Below are 12,718 nucleotides of genomic sequence, written 5' to 3'. Positions count from 1 at the left end.
AGAAAAATTTGCAAAAACAAATAACCTACTTTTCAAAAGTCAAAAGCAAAGCGAAAAATTCAAAAAAATCAAAATAAAAAAAGTTGAAAACATTAAAAGCAACGCTGCTGCCTAGATACAACTCTGAGTAATTTAAAAAAAAAAAAAAAATATTTACAAAAATATAAATCAGCGTTGAGAAGATTAGATAAAGAAGAACCTGCACGAATTATTATATCAGTCAACTCTGGTAACGACCAGGCCATGAAAATTTTAGGCATCCATTGTTTATCGGATTTGAACAATCTGTGAAATTCTTGACGATATTCTATTCTATTTTCGATTAGTTTGACGACGAGCTAAAGTGAGAAGGCAAAAGAATGAGCTGAGTTTGGGACCACGTAAACGAATTAAAACGACCCCCCTTTTATGACGATCATGGCAAACTCATTAACGATTACGATTTAAAGGAATGCACCTGGAATGTCCGGTTCCTTAATGGGGAAGGTGTCGCTTACCATTTGGTTAACGTTCTCATAAAAGTAAAGGCTGACATCATCGCCGTCTTTACTACAGTGACCATATAAAAGAGCGCAAACTCGGTGTGGGATTCGTGGTGGAAGAGAGACTACGTCGCCGAGTCCTGGCATTCACTCTTCTTCTTAAGGAGGATGGAGTCATGTGTAGAAAGTTCTCTGATCGCCATTCACTTGGAAGTGGTCACAAACGATTCTTTTACATATGACTCAAGCAGCTCACGACTTCCGGTCTTTAACCAAGTATCCTCTGGGTAGCCTAAGAACATCCGTTTGAAGGCGAGCTAAAGTGAGAAGGCGAAATATCCCCTACATAGGGTTGTGCGCTGGGTTTGGGACCTGCCACGTAAAAAAACACCCTCAATGAAAGGAAGCAACAAGCCTCGGATGAGAGACCCCCCTTTTGAACGACCATGGCCTGGCATTCAGACCGGTGGATAATATCGCTGAAAGGAAGGAAAGGACGATGTGACTAAGGATGCCTTCTATGAGCGCTTGGAGCGTACCTATGAGAGCTGCCCCCGCCACGATATCAAAATCGTGCTTGGCGACTTTAACGCCAGGGTGTGCAAAGAAGGTATCTTTGGCACATGGGTCGGTAATTTCTGCCTCCATGATGAAACATTCCTAAATGGGTTGAGGCTGATCGACTTGATAGTCCTTAGTCGAATAAATATCTGGGTCCCTTTTGGTGACATAGACCCGACTGTCGTGGAAGCGGCAACTTTTAAGTCTATGAAAAACATACATATCTGATTCAAAGGGAAATACTTTTCAGAATTTTATATGTATGAAAGAAGGCATCATACTTTTTCTGACTTTTAATATGGTCTTCAATCCGAAGACCCTGTAATCGTTTGGTAGAACTCTTATAATTTTCGTTACAGTAGCAATATACCGAATGTTAGAAAGGTCAAATGACAAAAAACTTGAACAGTAAGGAGTTGAAAGTGGATGTCAAGTTCCAAAACGAGTTGGAGACGGTTAGAGAGTCAAAAATAAGATAAAGAGAGATAAAATAGATTATTAAGATAGATTAAATATTTATAACGAAGACTAGTGCTTTGAGTAGTAGGTTATGTTTAATGGCTGAACCTTTAGGTGGAGATCACACTTGGGTTACAGTCCTTTGTGAAGCTGGAACTTGCAAAAGTCTTTCACTTTGGGCGAAAACGATCTTAAAAAGAGCGCAGAGTTCCGACCTGGTTGTTGTTGTGGTTGTCAACGAGGTCGTCCAACGGTAGGACCATGAAACGTGCTTTTCGACTTGGCCAGACCATAAGGAGAGGGGTGTCAGATGTGTAAGGTTAGCTGGGTCGGGGTCAATTCTGGTTAAGTAGGAGTTTAACCTGCTACAGTATCCAGAACGAAGCCGTCCAAGGGTCACGGTCGATTCTCGCGGCAACTCGAGCTCGTCGTCTGCAGTGGGTGGTGGTTTGACTCCAAGTACGCCATTCACTGAGAGGGAGTCGGTGAAGGTGTTTATGGTTCCAATGTGAATGGCAGTCAGTGCATGTCTGAAGTTAGTTGCGTTCGAAATCTGGTCGGCGAATTGTCTTATTTCGTCGACGTGGTTGAGGAAGGACCTCTTGATGCTCCTAGGAGGTAGTTCTTGAAAGCATGCGGGGACCTCACTGTGCAGAGGTATCCCGTAATAGTCGGGAGTTCAGTATTCAGACATGATTGTATCTTCCTCGTCTGTGTTTCACTGCAACCAGGCGACCATTATGAATTTTGCCAACAACGTTTCTTTGTCTTTGAGGATTTTGTTGCGACTCTGTATTTTGGCAATAATGGTGGTCGTCTGAAGAGTGAAGGAACACAGCCTGTCGAGGGTCACACCTAAAATCTTAGGGTTATTGACAGGCGGAATTTTAACGCCATCAACTGCATTATTAAAGTCAAGTTTGTACTCCTTCGTCCAGTCTGTGAATATGGTCGCTGTGGATTCAGTGGGGAATAGTGTTAGTTTTCGTGCAGCGAGGAAGCGAGATAGGTCGGAGAGATAGCCGTTTACTTTTTTCGGAGATCTAATCCCGTTTGGATCGGCAAGTTTTTAGAGTTCCGACTTGTTCCCATTCTATTGATAGCGGAACTCGAAAGCTCGTCAGCTAGCGTTTACTTGCGATTCCGCTGTGGCCTGACACCTATACTAGTATTATCACAAAGTGACTGGATGGCGGTTGTTACAACCACTATAGCATATAGCTACCATACAAACCGACCCATCAAAAACAAGTACTTTGAAGGTATACTTTGTATTTGTCAAGTGTGTTACAGGTTTAGTTCAAGCGAGTCAACGTTTTTTCTTGTTTTTAATTTAAAACACAGAAAGACTTCGCCCAGGAACGTCTACAGAGTCTACTTTCAGCAAATGCTCAAGCGAATTCCTGTAAATGCACGAGTAGGCGACTACTCTCCAACAGCTGTCGGAGCTTCAATCTCTCATGATGCATGGCCCGCACATGTTTAGGCAGAGATTCTGCTTACACATCATCACCGTCATCAGCACAATCCCACCAAGTCTTTATTAGCTCTATTATTGTGCGAAATTTCCCGGTTATGAGTAATGCAACAAAGCTAGAAATTAACAAAATTTATTTGTTTATATTTATACGCCAACAACAGCGCCACAAACCGCAAAAGAACACGCACACACACAAATGGGGGGCGGAGGAGCCGCAGCAAATGCTGGACAAATGCCAAAACAAAAATCGAAAAGTGAAAACCAACGTTTAGCGTACGAATGTACGTATGTATGTGTTAGGTGTATGTATGTAGTAGTGGAAAAAATTGCACATACTGACATGTCATGTTTCGAAAAACTTTTCTGAGCGACGACAGCGAGCGTGTCTTATTTTTAAACTAAGCAATGACAGGCTGTCATCCGCCCATATGTGCGATCATAAAAAATCTTCGAGGCACATGTGTAAATATTGATGAGCCCAGCAGCAACAGCAGCAGCAGCGGCAACGGCAGCATCAGCAGGAGGCGGGAATCGCTGACGTGTGCTGAGCTAGTTGCCAACTACTTAAATGGCTTTGACTGCAGCTACGGCGACTTTTGTGTGCGCGGCGAACTCATCGCGCACTGATTGTTGTTGGTGAAATGCATTTCTAATCGCTCTATATAAATTAAGGCGCTTGTAAGTATGTATGTCCGTCTGTTTTTGTTGTTGTTAAACAGCACTCATGCACTTTAGCTTTGCCCTGAACGCATATATCACCCGAGGCGCTGAATATTGGCCATCGACGACTTATTGACAGTGTGGCAAGTTCAAGTGCAAGCGTATAATGGCGCATCTTCGCACTCACACCGCCCCTACATTGTTGCTTGTTGTTAATAATTAGCTATCGCAGCTCTTTGTTGTGCGCTGCTAAATTTAAATTTACTTGTTTTTGTTTTGTTTTCTATTTATTTCTCAATTTCAATTTTTGTTTAATGGAGTTAAGCGTGTGGGCGTTTGTGTATTTTATTACCAGTAAACATATTTACAAGCAGCTTATTGTTTTTGTTTGTACTGAGAACTTGTGCATACATATGTGCATATATATATGTATGTTTGTCCAAAATAGTGCTACAATCTGCGAGCTGAGCTAGTGCTCAGAGAACAAATCGTGTTATCGGTACTAGTCTCAAACTCATCATTTCAATTTCAATGGGTGTCTTCGATTCGCCAATCGCTACATTTGAGCTCTGCTTTCTTGATTACATGTGAAACCAACAGCACAGTATCCAACTGCGCCTAGTTTTTAATTATATACATATATCCGAATTATACCAGTTGTTTGTTCGATTCGACACCCTAAAAAGTTTAATTAAGCTGTTATATCCACTAGTAACTCGGTAAAACGGACGTAAAACAATATATGAACGCATAATGATCGAAGAACTCGTCAACATTTTTACTTTTGAGAAAATTGCTGTTTCTCTGAAACATACTGCGAAAATATTTAGAGTGCTTTAAAAAAGGAAAAATTATTAAAAATCTTATTTCTTCGAACATTACCTGAGAAATATGTATATAATGGGTTGTCAAAGAAGTCTTGCGGTATTTTTTATTGAATTTTTTTTTTTTTTTATTGAAATTGAAATGAATTTTTGATGACTCATGCCCAGCTCTTGACCGATGCTACGGCTGCTACTATGCGGGTCTCTTTCGACCAATTCAGCGATTTTATCGCAATTTTCGACGACAGGCCTTCCGGAGCGTGGCGCATCTTCGACCACCTCTACACCAGAACGAAAACGTTGAAACCATCGTTGTGCGGTGGAAATGGAAACTGTATCGGGTCCATAAACTGCATAAATTTTATTGGCGGCTTAAGATGCATTTTTGCCTTTATCGTAGTTGTACTGTAAAATATGCCGTATTTTCTCTTTATTTTGCTCCATGTTTGCGACGCTATAACTCACGAACGACTTAAAAGAAATGAGCTTTCCAAAAAGTATAGCATGACCCGATGCGACGCATAAAACTAGAACTACGCGCTTTCAGCGCCAACTAGCGAAAATACCGCAAAACTTTTTTGACAACCTATTACATTATGTACTAAGCGATAGTCAAGCGGCACTCAAAGCGATCTCTGCGTACGAAATCCAATCGCTATTGGTGCAGGTGTGTATAGAACGACTGAATAGTCTATGTATCAGATCATAATCAAGTGCACCTTATTTGGGTGCCAGGTCACAAAGGTATAGCTGGGAATGAACTGGCTGATGAGCTTGCCTGCTCTGCAGAATCCACCAACATGGTAGAACCGAAATCTTTCATTGCGGTTGGTCCCTACACCTAAAGGTGCTGCTCTGCAAGGATGAACCAAGTTGCTAATGGGTGGTTACAACCTGCGACTTGGAGTCTGAAACTCCAGAACACCTGCTAATTGACTGCATAGCAGTCTGTAGGCGCTGGATAAAGACCCTTGGATCCATGTTTCTAAATAGCGATCACATCGCCTCAATTGAAATTTATCAATTAGTTGGGATTAGGTGAGATGTTGTAACTTAGAAAAGGGTACAATAGATCCTAGTTGGCGGTGCAATTATCATTTACTTATATAATCTAATATATACATATCTCTTCTTAGCTAGATCGTGTGCAATTTCCAAGTCAAATGGTCCAGTCGTTTCGAAGGAATTTTCCTCACCGACACTGAAAACAGCGTTTCGATTAAAACACGTTTAAATTAAAGGACTCAAACAACAATCTCATAGCTTCGAAACTGTTTTCCGGTTCAAATTCAAATTTTCGGCGAATACGCTCAAACTTTTATACATTCGATACATAAATAAAAATATTGAAACTTACAAGTGAATATAAACCCTTGAGCAAAGTCGTATAATTTTAAAATGTACGGTTAGACTGGATTAGATGGCTAGATGACTAGATGATAACTCAAAATGGGAGATCACATTTAGACTCTTATGGTATATTCAGTCCTTTGTGAATCCAAACGTAAAACTCCTGCCGTCTTAGACATATGATTCAATAGGTCTTGCAATAACCAAGAAACTGTTAGAACAATAAAAAACAGACATATAAAGAATAAAGTTTAGAAAAGAACAATTCTGTGGCAAAAGCCAGTTGGGATCCAATATGGACAACTGAGGCCGACGCTCTGTGATACATAACTACTCCAAAGAATTAATCGTAAAGACCCGCAGAAATCAACAAAGCGCTTTGAACTTATGACAAATTTGCGGAGACGGCTAAGAAAAATTTCGACTAATTCACCAGTGTCGCCAAAGGCATGACTGCCAAAATCTTCTTGAACTGGCCAATGGGGAAGAAAGTACGAAGATATTCCACATCATCTTCCTCTATACAACCTATTTTAGGATGATAGATGAAAAACACCTGCCCTTTAATATTATCTCTCAGAAAAGCACTCTGAACCTATCATTAATCCACTTCGATGTTTAATTTATACATCTGGTTGTCTAAAAGTATGAAATATGGCAAAAGCGGCACATTCGAAGAGGAAATGATAAGATGAAGCCCCATCTCACCCAGCAACTCCTATCCTCCCATGCCTCCCACGAACGTATGTGTGCAAAAAAAAAAGACAGCCATGGCTGTACAAGTACGATCTAGTAATCGAAGTATTTTGGAATGAAATCAAAGTGTACGAGAATTTCAGAGCACCCAGATTCGCAGTCATCTAAGTACCAGAGCAAGGCATTCAGCGCTATAGTTGGTATGGTGAGCCACAAATATTAAATACAAACTCATAATGTTCACACATCAAAAATTACTTCAAAATGTATTTTATTATACTCTCGCAATAAAGTTGCTAAGGAGGGTATGATAGTTTTATTCACATAACGGTTGTTTGTAAGTCCTAAAACTAAAAGAATCAGATATAGGGTAATATATACCAAAGTGATCAGGGTGACGAGTAGAGTTGAAATCCGGATGTCTGTCTGTCCGTCCGTCCGTCCGTCCGTGCAAGCTGTAACTTGAGTAAAAATTGAGATATCATGATGAAACTTGGTACACGTATTTCTTGGTTCCATAAGAAGGTTAAGTTCGAAGATGGGCAAAATCGGCCAACTGCCACGCCCACAAAATGGCGAAAACCGAAAACCTATAAAGTGTCATAACTAAGCCATAAATAAAGATATTAAAATGAAATTTGGCAAAAAGGATCGCATTAGGGAGAGGCATATTTGGACGTAATTTTTTGGAAAAGTGGGCGTGGCCCCGCCCCCTACTAAGTTTTTTGTACATATCTCTGAAACTACTATAGCTATGTCAACCAAACTCTATAGAGTCGTTTTCTTCAGGCATTTCCATATACAGTTAAAAATGGAAGAAATCGGATAATAATCACGCCCACCTCCCATACAAAGGTTATGTTGAAAATCACAAAAAGTGCGTTAACCGACTAACAAAAAACGTTTGAAACACTAAATTTTACGGAAGAAATGGCAGAAGGAAGCTGCACCCAGGCTTTTCTTATTATTTAAAAATTGAAAATGGGCGTGACGTCGCCCACTTATGGACCAAAAACCATACCTCAGAAACTACTGGACCGATTTCAATGAAATTCGGTATATATTATTTTCTTAACACCCTGATGACTTGTACGAAATATGGGTGAAATCGGTTAACAACCACGCCTTCTTCCAATATAACGCTATTTTGAATTTCATCTGATGCCTTCTCTGTATAATATATATACATACATTAGGAACCAATGATGATAGCGGAATAAAACTTTACACAAATACGGTATTTGAAAAATATGTAAATGACGGATAATGAAATTTCGATTATCACTTTACCATGCGAGAGTATAAAATGTTCGGTGATACCCGAACTTAGCCCTTCCTTACTTGTTTTTTTATAAAATTGGTTGTTCTTTTCTTAGTATATTAAACACCATTCGAAAACTAATATTTTCAATTTAAAAAAATAAAAAAAGATTCTATCCATATCAAATTCAAACTGGTTAACTACTAGTTCCACTACTTCGGAGAAGTGGACATGTATTTCTACACTATTTTGTGTATGTGTACGTTTGTTTATGACGATCAGCGCCCGGTATCCCTAAATGCATCAGCGGAAGTTGCTTTTAGTCTCAAAATGCACAAGATTTTCAAGCGAATTTATTAATTCATAATTCGGCACAATGTGTTTACATTAAAATTAAACAGTTTGAGTAATAATCAAGAGATTTAATGTATTTTTATCGCAAAAATAACAGCGACTAAATATGAAATGAGATTTATGTATTGCTTTGTAGACTGTTTTCTTTCATGAGAAATCAATGCATCGATTTCGATTTATAGGTAAAGAAGAATAAGACATTTCTCAGAATGAGAAAGTAAAAAAATCAACAGAAAACCCAGCACAAAAATATGAGCACTCATGACAATATTGACATTGACGCTGCGACACATAATAATTTATCATTTTTAATTACTCGCGAGTCGCCGCAATCGACGATCAGTTACATCAGACAGCGAAGTGTGAGTAAAAGATCAACGGTGACGGTGAGATAATTTGCCAAACAAACTCGCATATTTAAAATGTATGTACATATGGGAATATAATAATTCCTTGAGAGTATTCTGTGTATGATTCTGCAGTGTTGTTGGGAAAAAATAATAAGACGATACGTAAGTTGTTCTCAAATGGTATACAAATTCTGTAGATGTTTTAAAATAAAAATATTGACATTTCATAAATTTTGACAAAATAATTGGTCATAATCAAACGTGATCCATTTCGATATTCCCTACTTGTTTGAAGATAAAACACAGAAACTTCAAATTTTATGGAGAATGTTTATTATCATTCGAAAGAACATTCTTTGGCATTTATTTTTTGAAAATTATCTCTTTCAAGTGTTGGCGGCGTCTACGTCTCAGATGGTCCAACTTGAATCAAAAACTTTGAACTTTACGTATCCCCACAGGAAAAAGTCTAACGGTGTTATATTACACGATCTTGGTGGTCAATCGACCGGATCAAAACGTGAAATTATCTGCTCACTGAAGTGTGCTTTCAATAGAACCCTTTATTGCTGCGATGTGTGGAAAGTGGCGTCGTCTTCAATCAAAAGTCGCCAAGATTACGAGATTTCAGGTATCAAATAGTCCGTTATCATGGCGCGTTATCATGGCGTGATAATGGTCGCCATTGACGATTACGTTCTCATCGGCATCACTTTTGAAGAAATATGGACCGATGATTCCAACGGCCCAGAAGCCACACCAAACCGTTATTTTTTCTGGTTGAAATGGCATCTCTTGAACCTCTTCAGGTTGCTCTTCGGCTCAAATGTGGCAATTTCGCTTGTTACATACCCTTTTGAGCCAGAAATGGTACTCATCGCTGCACAAAATTTGGATCGAAAACGTCGGATCTTCTTACAACTTTTAAGAGCCTATAGAGCGAAACGATGTCACTTGGGAAGGTCGAGCGGCTTTAATTCTTGCACTAGCTGTTTGTGCACTTTTAATTTAAGTTATCGATGACGCTCCATATGTCAGTCCGCGTTGCTGCGAAAGACTATTGACAAAAGTACCGTTACTTGGATCGTCCTTTAAATATATTCTCAGACCTTTAATAAAAAGTATCACTTAAGTAGTCACAACTTCATTGACTGCCCATAAAGCTTTTGCCTCTTCACCTTCCTCCATATAACTTTTTTGTTCCGAAAAATTTTTTAGCCATACCGATGTTTGATTCATGTATAATTTTAAAGTGCTGTCTAAAACGGATCTTATCTCGAGATCTAATTTTTCCTGAGAAATTGAAGTCGCAACAGCTAACAAAACTGTTATGACATTGCTGCGCCGAAGTGATACAACTTTGAAGTAATACCGTTAACGCCTATTTTCCATATTTGGTGGTAAATGATCGAAGTTCGGCTTACCGAACCACAAACAATGGACTCCATTAGCTCATATTTAACGCAATGAATTTCGCACCTCAAAAAGTGTTTCGCAACACCAACCAAACGGCAGGTGACTACCAGACAGCATGGTTAAGTACGAAGTGGCAAGCTGACAAATGCAAATATAATTAATAACCCATAAATAATTTAAAAAATAAACGCAAACTGCATTCTCGGACAACGCCATCATCGTCAAAACACACACACCAGCGCAAACAGGAACGCATGCACAACAACACTGCGCGTCACCGAACATGCCGTTTGCAAAGTTGCATGATCGCTACATTATTAGTGCGAGCGAGTGAATTTTGGCGACTAGTCGGAGAGCGACAAAACGAACGATGACTTCATCTTCAATTTATAAACAAATATCTCAACTAAACGCTGACTTAATCGACGTCGACACAACAAACGAAATGTAAATAGAAAATAACAAAAGTTACGACAACAATCAAATGCAAATGAAACCGAAAATAATAACCAAAAGAAGCAAATAACGCAGTCATCATCGGGCTTGAATAGCGAGTGGGTAAAAACGATTTAACTTCACAAATGTGTACATACATATGTATAGTATGTATATATTATACCATATATACAATTACATCAATGAATATAGAAATAGATGTGTTAAATGAGCTCTCATCACTTACAACCGACTGATGACAAAAATTAAATTTAAGAATTAACCAGTAAGGAGCGGCTAAATTCGGGTGTAATCTAAAATTTTATAGCCTCCCAAATTTTGTTCAGCGATGAAGCAAATTTCTGACTCAATGAGTATGTAAACAAGCAGAATTACCGCATTTCGGACGAAGTGCATTCTGAAGAGATTCAAGTGCTGCTCTTTCATCCAGAAAAACAACGGTTTGGTGTGGTTTGTGCACCGGTGAAATCATCGGTCCATATATCTTCAAAACAGATGGCGGTGAGAAAGTAACCATTAAAGCCGACCGTTATCGCATCATGATAACCGACTATTTGATGCCTGAAATTGAAGCTCGTGATCTCGACGACATTTGGTTTCAAAAAGACGCCGCCACTTTCCACATACATATCGCGTCAATCAATGGATTTATTGAGCGAACACTTCGGTGAGCAGATAATTTGACATTTTGGGCCCGTCGATTGGCCACCAAGATCGTTTTTGATATGTAAAGTCTTAAGTCTATGCGGACAGTCCCGCTTCGATTCAGACCTTGGAGCAAAACATCACGCGTATCATTCGCTAGTTACCAATCGAAATGCTCGAACGAGTCATCGAAAATTGGACTCAACGTATGAACCATTTGAGATGTAGCCGCGACCAACATTTGAAAGAGATGATCTTCAAAAACTAGATGTCAAAGAATGTTCTTTCGTAAGATAGTAAGCATTTTCCATTAAATTTGAATATTTTGTGTTTTTTTTTGTGTGTTTTTTTAAAGTAGGAAACTTCGAAATGGATCATCCTATATTAACAGAAAAAGTGCCTCTCTGAATTTCATTAAGGTACCTCCTCACATACCATCACCAGAATATGCTAGTTAAATCCAGCTGGGTATTTGAAAATCCTGATATTAGTTATATGGGGTCTAGGTAAAGTTTTCACCCTATTGTATCCATATTAAGCACAAAGATACACCGTTGTTAGAAAAACATTCAATTTCATAACTCATAAATATAATGGTCGATATATGCGGTATAAAGTCAACCGCAAGTTCGAAGAGACGTAATGACTCGATTCAACCCATTTTTGACATAAGGGCATACTATTATCAGAAAAGAATTCAATCCGAATTTCATAAAAAGATCGTAAAAAGTTATCAATAGACACTGGGGTCCCCATATTCCTTCTCTGGGGGCTTGAACGGTTTTGATCCACTTTCAACAATTTTTAAATTCGAGATCATTTAACTTTTAGACCCTATTTGAGCAAAGTTATCACGATATATCTATTTGGTGCTGGAAAGTGAAATAATCAGATGGATGTAATATACGGAAATAGGTGTTGTTGCGATTCAATTTCGCCCATTTTCACACGGTAATATTGTAGTCTAAACTCAGCTATAACCGTTGTTTGAGCAAGTCCTGAGACATGGGTTTTAACCTAAAGATGAGCAGTGCCAGCACTTTCATATATTTTTTTATACCGGTTCCTATCGTCGTATCATCTCGGTTGAAAAATTGTATGACTCTGACGCATTTATTTATTGATTTATCGTACTTTCAGTAGTTTTCAACATAACCGTTATATTAAGAGTGGACAGGGTTTCAATCCGATTTCACTCACTTCCACATTGTTGGTCGAATGGTGACAAGATTTATCCTGAGCAGGGATAATCAGGACACAGGATGAACGAATAGACATTCGGATTTCAACACGTCTATTCAACCACATGTTTATTTTTTATGTGATACAAACAACCGTTAGGTAAACAAAACTATTACACTCTGTAGCAACATGTTGTGAGAGTATAAAAAAAGAAAACTTTATAAATTTACATGTCGTAAAATCGCATGTGATCATTTTGTAAACGAAATAGCATGCTTAGCAGCGACGTAGCAGAGCTCGGTAACTTTCCGTTAAATATAGTGGATGTAATTGTATGCGCGAATAAACAGCAATTATTGTTTTAGAAAAAATTACCGGCGAGTATGCTGTAAAACAAGCTCCGACGGTAGGTGCGTCGATGTTAATTCGTTTTGCAAGTCTTTTTTTGAAGTCAGATTAATTTATTCATTCCACTAACAGAAGTCAGAGAAAACCCATATTTCATTCTTAAAAACTTTGGAACATACAATACAGGAATTAAA

At 38.7% G+C, this 12,718-nt stretch overlaps 1 protein-coding gene across 2 annotated transcripts in view; it reads right to left on the bottom strand.

The window, feature by feature from the left end:
• LOC126756342 (uncharacterized) overlaps positions 1–12,718 on the bottom strand; it is a 315,110-nt gene that overhangs the window by 254,838 nt on the left and 47,554 nt on the right. The window lies entirely within an intron of this gene.

This window comes from Bactrocera neohumeralis, chromosome 4 (assembly GCF_024586455.1).
Source record: "Bactrocera neohumeralis isolate Rockhampton chromosome 4, APGP_CSIRO_Bneo_wtdbg2-racon-allhic-juicebox.fasta_v2, whole genome shotgun sequence".
Taxonomy (NCBI): domain Eukaryota; kingdom Metazoa; phylum Arthropoda; class Insecta; order Diptera; family Tephritidae; genus Bactrocera; species Bactrocera neohumeralis.
The sequence above is the reverse complement of the archived record's forward strand: the minus strand, read 5'-3'. Positions and strand labels throughout refer to the sequence as shown.